The following is an 11,620-nucleotide window of genomic DNA, read 5'->3' as shown; positions in this document are numbered from 1 at the left end:
GTGGGTCGGAGATGGCGAGGTCCTAGGGCCGATGGGAGTTGTAGTGCAGCACATCTGGCAGGCCGATGGGAGTCGTAGGGAGAAGCGCCTCCGGCGGCAGCAGATCCCGGGAGGAGCGAACCCAGGGACGTTCTGCATGCGGAGCAGGTGTCCGAGGAAGGAGCAGAGGGCAAGATGAGTTGCAGGCAGAACTAAGCCCATGCAAATGACTCTTTTTGTTTAAATCACGCGCATCTTCCCATTGCTCATCAAACCAGGGCACATAGCTGCAAAGCTTTCCCTTTTCTCGCGAGGAAGCCTATTCAGCATAAGGGAATTTCCCTTTAAAAAAGGGAGAACTTGGCAGCTATGCCAGAGCAATGGGCTCCCAGAGCAATAATTAAGGAAAAAGTCCTCCTAGCCTTGACTTAAGGAGACTTCTTTCCTGGGGCTGGATTTACTATGCTGGGGTGGCAATCAGATTTCCAGGGTCTTTGTTTATTTATTTATTGCTTTATTTATTGCCTGTATATCCCACTTTTCCTCCAAGGAGCTCGAGTTGGCGGACAGGAGTCTCCCCTGCCGTCATTTAATTCCCACAAACCTGCGTGGGGTAGGTCAGGCAGAATGTGAGTGGCTGGACTCAAGGTCAACCCAGTGAGCTTCGTGGCCAAGTGGAGGATTTGCACCCTGGTCTCTCTCCCAGATCACGGACTCTAACCATTTCACTTCATCAAATCTGGCCCTCTTTGAAAAAAAAAAGTTTGGACACCACTGTCTTGTGAGAACAGGAGGCTGGGCTAGATGAGCTCTTGGCTCTCCTTGTGTTCTTTTTTACATGGGGGTTTAACCTTGCCCTGCCCCCCAGGGCCGGATTTAGATGAAGACACTCCACTTGTGAGGCCCCTCCCAACCCACCCACCCCTCATGACTAGAAGAAAACTGATTTTCCCTCGGGATGAGGTCCAGTTTCCAACCTGCAGCCTGGCCTCCTGCCTTCTACAGGTAGTTCTGGATCCCTCCGAGGATCCCTTCCCACTGCTGCCTTCCCTGACCCCCAAGGCCTCTCTCTGCCTGTGGGCAATCTGCAGGCACCGACAGAGCTCTGTGAAGTGTGGAAGATAGACTTCCCTGCCTGGGAGCAGTGAGGCCAGTGCCAGGCACATGTGCTTGCCTTGCTCTGTTCAAGCCAAGGAGGAGGGGAGGAATGGAAGGGACTTGGGGGAGAGCTTGCTTGCCTGGTCTATCTGCCTCAGCTGCGCCCCCCTCCCCACTCACACTCTCCCACTGACCACTACTGACCTGACCCTTGAGCTGGGGAAGGCTGTGCAGCTGGTTGCTGACTCTGGGCGTGCTGGCTCTGGAGTCCTGGCGTCTGTACTCTGAACAGTGGCACCAGGGACCTTGAAGGGGCAGGGCTTGTCAGTCCAACCCCTGCACAGTCTCATCAGGGCTGGCCTTAAGGCAATTGGAGCAATGGGGCCAAATTGGTCCCTGCAGGCTGCTCCTAAGGGCGCCCCCCCCCCGCACCAGGGCAATCTGGATGGGTTTTATTTGTATCTCTTAGATTCTCCATGTTTTGGCTGTGAACTGAGACCCCACAAAAAGATTCGTTGGGCCCCAGAGTTTCAAATTGGGCCCCACTGGCTGGCCCTGAGTCTCATAGTTGCTGGGCCCGAGTTGCCCTGCTCTCGCATGAAGTCTTGGGTTTGCGATTTTGGGAGAGGGGAGACTGCCCGCTGGGGGTGGGGTGGGCTGTTCCCCCCCCCCAGATTTAGAGGCCCTGGGCTTCTGCCTACTTAGCCTATACAGTGGACGCTCGGGTTGCGAACATGATCCATGCTGGAGGCAAGTTTGCAACCCACAGCGTTTGCAACCCGCGTCTGCACATTCTCGGGTTGCAATTCGGCACTTCTGCACATGCGCAAAGCACGATTTACCGTTTCTGTGCATGCACGCGTGCCGAAACTCGGAAGTAACCCGTTCCGGTACTTCCGGGTTCAGCGCGGAGTGCAACCTGAAAAGACGCAACCTGAAGTGGCTGTAACCCGAGGTATGACTGTATACATAAATCCGGCACTGCTCCCCGCCCCTTCTGCCCCAGTCACAGAGCAAGGCATCGTGGGAATCCCTGGGGGAAAAGATGAGTCAAAGACCATTTCTGTGACTGGTGTTGAGTTTGCCCCACCACGTGTCAACCTCTGCCTTCCGGGCTCCTTCTGCTCCATCTCTCCCCCACGCAGACGTCACTGGGGAGGAACAAAGGCTGCCCTGGTGCCAGGCTGGGGAGCCACTCCCTGCCCCCAGAGGCCAGAAGCGAAGGCGAGCGGCTGACATCACAGCGCTGGCACAGCGGGAGATCTGAAGAGGCTCCACAGGGTGGAGTCCCTGGCAGAAGGGGCAGCTGGCGAGGGGCCTGGGGGGCCCTCAAGGGCTGCGTCTCTCCCTTCTGCTTTGCAATCTGGATTTTCAGATGCATCTCCTTCACTCAGAGCAGAATTAAACTGTGGAACTCCCTTCTGCAGGAGGCAGAGATGGCCCCCCCAAACCTAGATGCCTTTAAGAGAGGATTAATGGAGTAGACGCTACTAGCCAGGATGGCTCTGCTCTGCCAACGTGTTCAGAAAAATAATTAGGAGGGGGGAGTTCTCCTGTGCTTGTTACTAAAATGACAAGGGGTGGCCCACATCTTTAAAGTTGTTACAATGTTACAGATATTATGCCTGAATGTATCCTTTTGGCTTGACAGCTTAGGGAAGATACCTAGCTTTATAAATTCGTAGAAAATCCATACTTTAACCGACTCTCCTCATTCCAATGCCATTTTAACCCTTAAAGAAAGGTGAATTTGGGTTCCACCTCCCTCCATGGACCAAGAAGCAGGAAGTCACGCAGGCAGCAGGAACAGGGCATCCCGCCATAATTCCCCAAGCGTGAGAGCAGAGACATGGCCCCCCACCCAGGGAGTGACTAGGGGGCAACACTAGACATCCACAGAGGCAGTTGAGCAAGTCAGGTGTTCTGAAAGCCCATCTTCAGTCAAGTCCTGAGGGCAAGGATATGCAAAGAGATTTATTGTTCTTCTGGTGATGGGGACTTAAGAGGTGTTGGGGAAAGGTGTCTGAACCAGGTTCTTCACGCTCACACATTCTGCCCTAGATCCAGACAAAGGAGCAGCATGAGAAGTGTTGCAGGATGCTCTGCACCCAGGCAAAAGCCCTCAAGGGCGCTGCAAATCAAGGCTGGCGAGGGAAGGGTGCAGCTCAGGGTGCTGTATGGCCTGGTGGGGAGAGTCCCGTGGGCCAGATTGTGGGGTGCAAAGGGTCAAATTTGCCCCCCCCCAGACCTGAACACCCCCCGAACCCTGATGCAGACTCTGCTGCAGGGAAGAGATTCCCTGCTGTTGTGCAGGAGGCGAGGAGGGGGCTTGGCAGCCTTTTTGCCTTGCCTGCAGACATCCCCGCTGAATATTGCATGAAAAGTGCCTTCATCTCTCTGCTCAGCCCATAAAGAGCCATGCTGGCATGAGGCCAGCCAAGCTCCCAGACTTGTTCTCCAGCGGAAGGTGGAGTGGAGGGGGAGCACAGAGGGGAAATAAATATGATGGACGCCCAGTGCGGATGCTGAGCGAGCAGAAGCCATCTCGGATCGATGAGGGAGGTGGGGGGGGCACAAGCAGTAAAAGGCTGGCTGAGTGCATGGGGCTGGGGGTAGGCCAAGCCGGGCACCCCCTTGGCAGAAACCAGAGCCTGCGCTGCACTTTCTGCGTTGTTCCCGGCCAATGGGAATCAGAAAGCTGATCTGTTTTATTGGACCAGAACTGTTATGTTCTACAAACGGTGTTGGTGCAATAAGAAGGAACCCTTTCCCGAGTTTCCGCCCCTTGATTCAGCTCCATGTTGATGCCTGAAGCCGCTCCAAATGGCTTGCTTGTTTTTCTGAACTGTTTTTATTGATTTTGATCCCTATAACCCACATAACGAAACAGAACTTCATGAGACGAACACATAAAAAAGCAAGCCGATCCAAACCAAGCCGGGCATGGGGGGGCTGCATTTGCCGGAAGAAATGATAAAGCAGGTTATCCGGATATTTGAGATGAGATAACAGGCAGGTGCAAGTGGAGAGAGCCGTCGTAGAAATCGAGAGAGCAAGAGCACACCTGATTTGCAAGGTATACGTAAGCCTAGGGCCGAACCCCTCAGAGGCACAAGGAAGGAGTACCCAGAATAAAAGGCTCCATGTTATATCAGAAAATATTCAGCCAATTAGATGTAACTTATCCCAAATTTCTTGAGAGACTTGTGGAAGAGACAAATATAATCTCTTTATGCTTTTAATAACATCCCACCAAACTCGGATGAAAGAGGTTAACTTTGTTTTTCCTTAAAAAAAAGAAAAGGTGAAGCAGGTAAGTTTTTCATGAAACGCTGCCAATAAAAGGTTCAGTTAAATATCAATGAACAACAAAGCAGAAGAATGCCATGCACAGGAATCCTTGCTTAATTGATGAGCAGGTGGGTGTTATTCTGCTCTTATCTTTGGCTGGAAAGCCCTCTTCACCCTGCAGTTAGGATTCCCTTCTTCTGCAGTCCGAAAGAGCGGCGTTTGCAACTGGCCACGAGAGGACAGCATCTCACCATTTTACTCGCTTGCCAAGACTACTCCAGCCTGTTCCTCAAAGGGCCTGAGAAACCCCTGGCAGCAATGCCAACTGGGCGGTGAATGTTTGCAAGCGGTTGCTGGAGGAACCAGCCTGGGCCCCTCGATCCCATTTGCAAATCCTTGCAGTTCCCTGACAAAGATATGGACCTGCCTCTGCATGGCAGAATCGTCTGCTGTTTCCCCAGTCGCTTCATGAACTGTCAGGGCTGGTTTGAAGGCAGCCGCCTTCAGCAGAGCAACTCTTCTCATGCTTCTTCTTCTTTAGCGATCCCTCGTAGTCGAGTAAGATTGTCTTCCATAAACACGGTTTTAACACTGAGTCCATAAGTGACTGTGGAGGCCAATTCTGGATACACATGTCCTTCCATAGTGGGGACATTGGTTTCTGGGCGGGAGTTGATCACGGTGTGGATTTGCCAAGCGTGCCTTCCTCTGAGCACATTTCTCCCTTGCGTCCTGAGTTCGAGTGTCTTCAAAGCCCATGACACCTTTGGTCAAGGCTGTTGTCCAATTGGAGCGCTCACAGGCCATTGTTTCCCAATTGTTGGTGTTTATACTACATTTTCAAAGATTTGCCTTGAGAGCATCTTTAAACCTCTTTTGTTGACCACCAGCATTACGCTTTCCATTTTTAAATTTGGAATAGAGTAGTTGCTTTGGAAGACGATCATCAGGCATCCGCACAACATGACCAGTCCAACGAAGTTGATGTTGAAGAATCATTGCTTCGACATGGGTGATCTTTGCTTCTTCCAGTACACTGGCATTAGTTCACCTGTCTTCCTAAGTGAAGTGTAAACATTTTCAGAGACACCGTTGATGGAATCTTTTGAGGAGTTGGAGATGGCGTTTATAAGTGGTCCATGTTTCACAAGCGTACAGTAAGGTTGGTAGCACAATAGCTTTGTAAACAAGCATTTTGGTTTCCCTGCGAATCCTCAAACACACTGCACTTCAATCGGGAAAAAGCCGCACTCGCAGAGCTCAGGTAATGCTGGATTTCGGCATCAATGTTGGCCCTTGTGGAAAGATAACTGCCCAGGTAGTTATCTGACATGCACCAAGAATGTCAGAAGAGGCTGCAGGAATCTGGCCAGGACCCAATCTAATCCGGCATCCAGATCTTGAGAGCACCTGGGTCCCTGCTTGTGGGCTTCCCATTTGGGGCATGTCGTTGGTCCCTGTGGGGACAGCATGAGATAGGCCATTGACTGGATCCAGCAGCTGTAGCCAGCCTGCTGTGTGACCCTACGGAGGAGAAAGCGCATGCCAGGGGCAGGGCCCATCCCTCCCTCCCAGAGCCCTAGAAAAGATTCCAGATACAACGGTGGCAGTCTGGAGCGCTTGAATGCACCTGAAAGAGGGGTGTGTGCCTCTGTGCATGTGCAGAAAACACACCACTAAGGAACCAGAGCCAGTCCCAACCCCCCAGTTATCAGGGGCTGGGTTTTCTCATTGGAGGGCTCCTGGCAGCCCCCCCCCGCACTTTCCAGAAAACTGCTGCCAACTGGGTCTCCTGCGTCTCCCCGAGCAAAGAAGTGGGGCAGGAGCGGTTCTGGTAGACAGGTTCCCCCCACAGGGACCAAACTGTGCTTAAGCCACAGGAAGAGTGTTAATCACCGGCTAGCCTCTGGGGGTGGCCTGAGCTAATGAGTTGCGCTTTTTTCTCCTCCCCCCCTCCCCAAAAATATGGGTCACATCCAAGCTCCCATATTGCTGGCACACGGAATGATGAGCAAGATGCAGGTTCCTTGCGCAGAACCTCACTTGGCTGCAAAGCTCGCTGGCTGTGACCTTGGGCCTTGTCACAAGGTCATAGGTTCGATCCCCCTCTGGGACAGCTGCCTATTCCTGCATTTCAGAGAGTCAGCTAGATGATCCTCAGGGTCCTTTCCAACACTATGATTCTAGGTTGTTGTGAGGATAATGTAGAGGTTTTTAAAGCTGATGTCGGATGACCCCTTGGCAGGGATTCTTCAGCTGTGATTCCTGCAGTCTAGCGGGTGAGAATAGATTACCTTTTGGGGTCCCTCCCAACCCGACAATGCTATGATTCTGGAAACCACAGGAGGAGAGAGTTGCTGCTCCTCGTAAGTTGTTTTGAGGGTAAAACAGGGATGCGAGGGAACGATGCCTTGAGCTCCTTGGAGGAAAGGTGGGATAGAGATAAAATCCACCCATCCACAAGTGGATGGGCACTGCTGGCACAGATGCTTGTAAGCATGTGCAGAGTGCCTTTCCCTTTGTTACCAAGGAAGCCCCAGCAGACCCAGCATGGTAGGTGGGGGGGAGGAGGCAGAGGCTCTGGAGAAGAGTGGGGTCATCATGACACACCAAGGCCCCCTTAAGTCCCAGCCAGCCTCTCTAAATGCCATGCTCTTTTCAGTGCTGGGGCTCAGCCCCCAAACCTATGAAATAATAAGACCTCTGAGCCAGTGCAGAGTGCATTTCCGCTTCCCACATGCAGCTGAAATTAAGGAAGCCCTTCTTTGTGCACTGCAGGGTTAAACTGCGGAACTCCCTCCCACAGGAGCGATGACCACCAACCTGGACAGCTTTTCAAGAGGACTGGGCAAATTCACAGAGGAGAAGGGGGCTTTCGATGGCTACTGCTACTAGCCAGAATGGCTCTGCTCTTCCTCTGCAGTCAGAAGCCGCAATGCTTCTGAATCCCAGTTGCTGGAAACCGCAGGAGAGGAGAGGGTTCCTAATTGTGGGTTTCCCAAAGGCATCTGGTCAGCCCCTGTGAGAACAGGATGCTGGACTAGATGCGCCCCCCTTGGGCCTGATCCTGCAGGCTCTTCTTATGCTCTTAAGGAGCTGGGGAATGCGTCAACCTCCTTGGGAGGGAATTTCCCTGGGTGTGTGTGGGGTAGGGCATGCCAACCACAACCCCTGCCCGTTTTTTTGTCCGTTGGTATGGCCTCATGCTGTGACCCATTAATGAGCTCTGCAGCCCATAATCTCTCCCCACAGGTGCAAGGAAGAGCCTTGCGACAGGTGCAACAGGCGGCATGGGGAGGACCAGTGAACCTGTGAGCCTTGGAATGCCACAGGAGGGAGGCCTGGGGGGGTGTCAGTGTGCGAGTGTGCATGTGCGGGTCAGCTGATAAATGAATGCTGGGCCCGAGACAGCTGCTACTGGCAGGCGATTCTGAAACAGAGGGCTTGCAGGAGCCGACACCACCTCCAGGGCGTGGAGGGAGATCTTTTGCAGCAAGCAGCTTTCCTTCTTTGGTTCCCGAGGAGGAAAATGGCAAGCGGACCCTGCACACCCTGCCCCTGGTTCACACATGGAGCGCACTTCTCCTCTGGAAGCCTCGGTGCTGAAACGCAACAGAAGCCTCCCAAAAACGGTTGCCGGTGTTGGCTTCTCACAGATGTGGAGGAGAGGCAGGTGGTGGCTCCCTGCAAGAGACCCGATTTGCATAGTTCAGAATCTGAAGGGTCCCCCAAGGGTCATCCAGCTCAACCCGCGTGCAGTACAGGAATGCACTTGCACCCAAGCAGGGAGGTGCTCACAGGCCATGGTCAAATGGTCCAGTGCCAAGGTGTTTTGTCCCATGCGCTAACCCCAGAAAAGCAGGGTGTGTTCCAGGCCGCAAAAGCAGCAACTCTCCCCTCCTCTGGTTTCCAGAATCATAGTATTGTAAGGCTGGGAGGGATCTCAAGGGATCATCTAATCCCACCCTGTGCACTGTGGGAATCGCAACTAAAGGATCCCTGCCAGGAGGGCATCCGACCTCCACTTAAAAACCATAAGACCTTAAAAAACATTTGAAATCTTAAAAACCTCCAGCCCTCTGCTTTCCGGGGGATGGGTGGGTCAGGATTCGCACCGCCAACCTGAGAATGCTGGCTGCCTCTCTGGGGAGCTGGGGACAGGAAAACAGGTTTCTGCACCCTTCTTTCCAAAACCCACCTCTTTTTGGCGTGAAACTGGAGACGGGACTTGCAGCTGGAGAGCTCTCTAAAAATACGCTGCCCAGCCCAGACTGCCCAGTTCTGACTGTCCGCCAGGATTGAATTCCCATGAGTGAGCTGATCTATTGGGGGGGGGGGCTGAATAGCAGCCCGACAAGGCACCCAGTCCTTCACTCTCCTTGCAAAATATGTAGAGACAACTCCCCACCCTCTAAAACCAGGGATCCTGTGTGCCCCCCCCTTCCCAACTTCAGGACCAGAGGACCCTATTGACACGCAGACCTGTAAATGGCTTCAGGGGAACCATAAAGGGCGATGGGCTAAATGGGGAAATTAACGGTGGCCTGGAATCTGGATTTGGGTTTTTTATTTTTCTGCCAGAGAGACTGCGTAGAGGTACCCCCCCCCCCCGGCCGATGTTGCAGATAAGTGTATCCAACTCCCCCTCCCCTCCCCGATTCACCTGGGCCTCAGTTTCCAAAATGTCTGATTTAACATGCTTATCGCTCGCCCCCTGCCCCGCAAGGAGACGCAGCTCAAGGTCTAGATTTCTGCCATCTCAGCTATCAAATACAGGGAACCGAAACTGATCCGATGTCCCTGGGACAGTTTGTTCCAACCAAGTCATACGTCAGGCCTAGAGGCAGCTGGGGTGTGTGCGTGTGTGGAAACGCCAAACACGGATTTCCCCAAAAGAATCAAATCCTGGAAAATGCAAAGAAGGTATGCTTGGCAGAGGGTGCCTCTGAGCATATGCCGACTGCCCACGTCCCTATGGGATTCTGGATTCCCATCTCTCCCTCTCCCCATGCTGCAATACTTTTAAAAATCCAAATCTGAATGCAGGGGAGAATACAGTGGATCTTGCAGATTTTGCTCTCTCTGTGATGCGTGTGAAGCCCAGAAGCAAGGGAGCCGCACTTCAGGGTTGGTGAGCTGCTGCACCGATGAAGATGCTAATCAGCGGTTTGCGTGTGTTCTTAAAAAGGAGTGCGAGGTCCTGTTACGCGCTTCAGCCAAACGGTTTCACCTTTCTCTTGGTCCTGATCCATATTCCGGCCTGCTCTAAAGCATCCACCCCCCCCCAACTCAGCAAAAAGGCTTGAGGCCAGATATGCTCCTTCTGGAGGGAAAGAATCACTGGACTTGGAAGGGTACCCAAAGGTCATCCAGTCCAACCCCCTGCAGTGCAGAGCTCAGGCCCAAATTATTCATATGTGCGGAGGCACTTCCTTCCCCAAAGCTTCAGGGAAGCTTGCAGCAGTGCGGGGCCCAGCGGCTTGGAAAGTGCCTCTCCACGTTCTCATGTAGGGCATTTGTTTCTCTCTGCGTGTGCTCAGGGACTCCCTTTCCTTCCTCTCCAAGCAAACCAGAGCCAAAGAACCAGTCCCAGGGCTGGTGTTCTCTTCCATCTGCTTGGGTCGTAAAGGCTGCTGGGAGCTGGCCACTGGCTCACCAAGCTTGGCCAAGAGGAGAAAGACAAGATGAAGCACCGTCTATGCCTGGACCACAGGCAGCAGCCAGCGAGACTCCCAAATGATCCAACATTTCTCCGATGAAATTAGGGACATTGTCCTAAGGAAAAGCGGGACATTCTGGGACCAAAACAGAAGCTGGTACTTCTTCTTCTTCTTCTTCTTCTTCTTCTTCTTCTTCTTCTTCTTCTTCTTCTTCTTCTTCTTCTTCTTCTTCTTCTTCTTCTTCTTCTTCTTCTTAATTTTAAGCTTATTAATACACAGCTGAAATTGTGTTTATTGAAGTCTGGATACATAGAAAAATCCTTTATGCCACTAACACACAGGCACCACCAACTTCTTTGATTTTCTCTTCTGCCTTTCTGCGGAAGAATTTTGCTTTCACGACTACAGGCTGTTTGGGTAGTTTCCCCTTGCCCAGGACTTTGTAGTAACCCGAGCGTACGACATCAATAACTGGAGCTAATACTGCCTGATTTTTGCCATATTTGAGTCCTGTCTGCTCACAAACAAGTGTCCAGAATTTATCCAGATTCACTGTAGGACAGAAGTGCTGGTTTTTCTTCAAGTGGTAATGTCTCATACCAACTTTTCCCAAAATAACCAGGATGATATTTGTCAAAGTTAATTTTGTGGTGGTGCAAACCCTCAGCATTTCCAGGGCCTCCAGGATGCTTTGTGTGTTTGCCGAAATGGCCATGGCTAACATGACCCCTCAGTTTCCTGGTCTTCCTCAGTCTGGAAGGCATCTTGCTGGGCCAGAGTCAAAGGGAAAGAGAGAGGATAATAGGGACACTTGGAGGGTCTGGACTCCGGGCAGCTGAGTCTGCTCACCTGAACTCTTGCCAGCAGGGAGAGGGGTGAGGCGAGGGCAGCAAGGTGCAAACCCGGCGTCTAGGGAGCGCCCTGTTGGCTTTGCACCAATCTCACCCCCGCTTTGCTTCTCTACCTGCAGGTAAGCAACCAGCCGCAGGACAGAGTTGCGTCAGCTCAGGAAGGATATTGTACAGTTCAGAGAAGGGCAGACAAGATGGTCGAGGGGATGGAGGGGACTTTCAGTTTAGAGAAAAGCAGAGGAAGAGCTGACATGATAGGAATTTATACTGTGAAATGACACAAGGCATGGAGCATGTGGCTAGGGGAAAGTTTGCACCCTCTCTCAAAAACACTGGGGTTCATTGGAAGAGGCAGGACACATCAAAGAACATTTGATCTCTTGGACATTTCGGCCTCTGACCATGGAGCATAGCCACCAACAGCCCTCTCCTCCATGAATTTGTCTAATTCTCTTTTAAAGCCATCTGAATTGGTGGCCGCCACTGCCTCCTGTGGCAGGGAGTTCCATAGTTTCAACTCTGCGCCGTATTTTGTGTTTTTTCTTCTTCTTGTATTTTTTTGTTGCAAACTACCCTGAGATAATAAAAAAGAAGGACTTTCTTTTCTCTGTCCTCAATCTTCCAGCAGCAGTCAGGATCATTGGGCATCCTTGAGTTCCTACGGTAGTGTTATGAAAGGATTGGGGACTGTGCTCTTAGCTAGTAGCAAATGGGTCAGGGACAAGGGGAATGCAAGAACCT

General features: G+C 52.1%; 1 pseudogene; it reads right to left on the bottom strand.

The window, feature by feature from the left end:
- Positions 1–10,300: 10,300 nt before the first annotated feature.
- LOC118086286 (large ribosomal subunit protein uL15 pseudogene) lies at positions 10,301–10,820 on the bottom strand (annotated as a pseudogene).
- Positions 10,821–11,620: the final 800 nt, after the last annotated feature.

This window comes from Zootoca vivipara, chromosome 6 (assembly GCF_965207765.1).
Source record: "Zootoca vivipara chromosome 6, rZooViv2.hap1.1, whole genome shotgun sequence".
Taxonomy (NCBI): Eukaryota; Metazoa; Chordata; class Lepidosauria; order Squamata; family Lacertidae; genus Zootoca; species Zootoca vivipara.
The sequence above is the reverse complement of the archived record's forward strand: the minus strand, read 5'-3'. Positions and strand labels throughout refer to the sequence as shown.